The sequence below is a fragment of the Gossypium arboreum genome, chromosome 4, assembly GCF_025698485.1.
Source record: "Gossypium arboreum isolate Shixiya-1 chromosome 4, ASM2569848v2, whole genome shotgun sequence".
NCBI lineage: Eukaryota > Viridiplantae > Streptophyta > Magnoliopsida > Malvales > Malvaceae > Gossypium > Gossypium arboreum.
The window spans coordinates 95,910,935-95,912,710 of record NC_069073.1 but is presented as its reverse complement, the minus strand read 5'-3'; the positions used below and the strand labels follow the sequence as shown (position 1 = coordinate 95,912,710).

Genomic DNA, 1,776 nt, shown 5'->3' with positions numbered 1-1,776 from the left:
GTCTATAGATTTTGGCTCGCCAGCTATCGGACTCGGGATTTCTGGAAGTCGAAGTCTCCCACGCTATCAAAGTCCCTTTCGGTATATATTTTGGTTGGATTTTGAAATGGCATGTATAGGACTACCCTTTTGTTGCGTTTTAAGTACTTTTGTGATGTATGTGTGTACGACCATGCGAAAATGGCTCGTAAAAGTGGAGTATGGCATTAGACCATTTGTGCTTATGTATATATGTATGGTTTTATGATGTTACTACGGACTGAATGGAAGTGTGAGCAAATGATCAGCCATTGGAATGGCTAAAAATGATTATATGTGGACCTATGTATGACAAAACTTTAGTTGGTCCATAGAAACCACGAAATAGGTAAGGTTTACCTGAAAAACAGATGCTGACAGCAGCAGTGGTGTGGATTTGAAAAATCACTAAAAATTGTAGGAATGGAATTAAATAGTGAATAAATTATGTAATGAACCTTGATGAATCTACTTTCATATTGAAGAAACGAAACGGTCATATGAATTATATATTAAGAAATATTAAAGTTCTCGTGAAACAGGGCCAGAACGGTTTCTGGATCCCCTGTTCCGACTTCAGAAATTCATTGTAAATTAACCAGAGATAATTATGAGTCATGCCATATATGTATAGATTTCTCTCTGAGTGTAGTTTCTATAGAAATAAACGGTATCAGCATTGAATCCCTGTACAGGGAGATATCCAATTTGTAACGCACGAAGGTCAGTGTAGTCGATCCCTGCAACAGGGGAGACTTTAACTAATAAACTGTACTAATTGGCCCAACCAAAAATTCTAGGAAAAAATATGTTGATGGGCTTATGAGTCTAGTTTCAGGGAAAAATTACAAAACTGATTTTCGAGCTTTAAAACTCAAGATATGATTTTTGAAGCGACAGTGATGCAGTAACTAGCTAGTCTGGAAAATTTTTATGGACTGTGAAAACAATTTAGCTGAGTTTGTGTGCACCTTGTGTTCGACTCCGGTAACGGGCTCGGGTACGGGGTGTTACAGTCAATCACTACTTGGAAACAAATGACCAAAAAATTTCTATTAAAATATTTTCCGCCAGCTAAAACGGCTAAATTACGTAAAGATATCTCTTCGTTTGTGCAAATGGACTTAGAAACTCTTTACGACGCATGGGAGAGATACAAAGACATACTGAGAAGGTGCCCTCACCATGGGTTACCACTTTGGCTACAGGTTCAAACGTTCCATAATGGCCTGAATCCTTCAACTCGACAAATGGTTGACGCAGCTGCTAGCAGAACCATCAATAACAAAACACCTGAAGATGCTTATGAGTTTATAGAGGAGATGTCACTGAATAACTATCAGTGGCAAGTCATGAGGACTAAGCCAACTAAAAAAACATGTGTTTATAATGTCAATTCGGTTACTATGCTGTCAAATCAGGTAGAACTTCTAAATAAAAAGATTGATGGTTTACTTGGTTCTACTCAGGTACATCTAGTAATGAGGTGCAAGACGAATGGAGGAGAAGCATGCATAGAGTATAAACCCTTCAACCCTAGCATAGAGGAGGAACAAGTCCAATATATGGGTAATAATAACTCTCGATCCCAAAATAACCTATATAGTAACACTTACAATACAGGTTGGAGGAACCACCCTAATTTCTCGTGGGGCGGTCAAGGAAATCAAAGACCACAACATCCTCCGGGTTTTCAACAACCACCCTATCAACAGGAAAAGAAACTAAACCTTGAAGAGATGCTCTCAAAGTTTATAT

General features: G+C 38.2%; 1 non-coding gene across 1 annotated transcript; it reads right to left on the bottom strand.

The window, feature by feature from the left end:
- Nucleotides 1–1,103: 1,103 nt before the first annotated feature.
- On the bottom strand, nucleotides 1,104–1,210 carry LOC128292015 (small nucleolar RNA R71). Its single transcript, XR_008281999.1, has one exon. It is a non-coding gene; the product is annotated as a small nucleolar RNA R71 (small nucleolar RNA).
- Nucleotides 1,211–1,776: the final 566 nt, after the last annotated feature.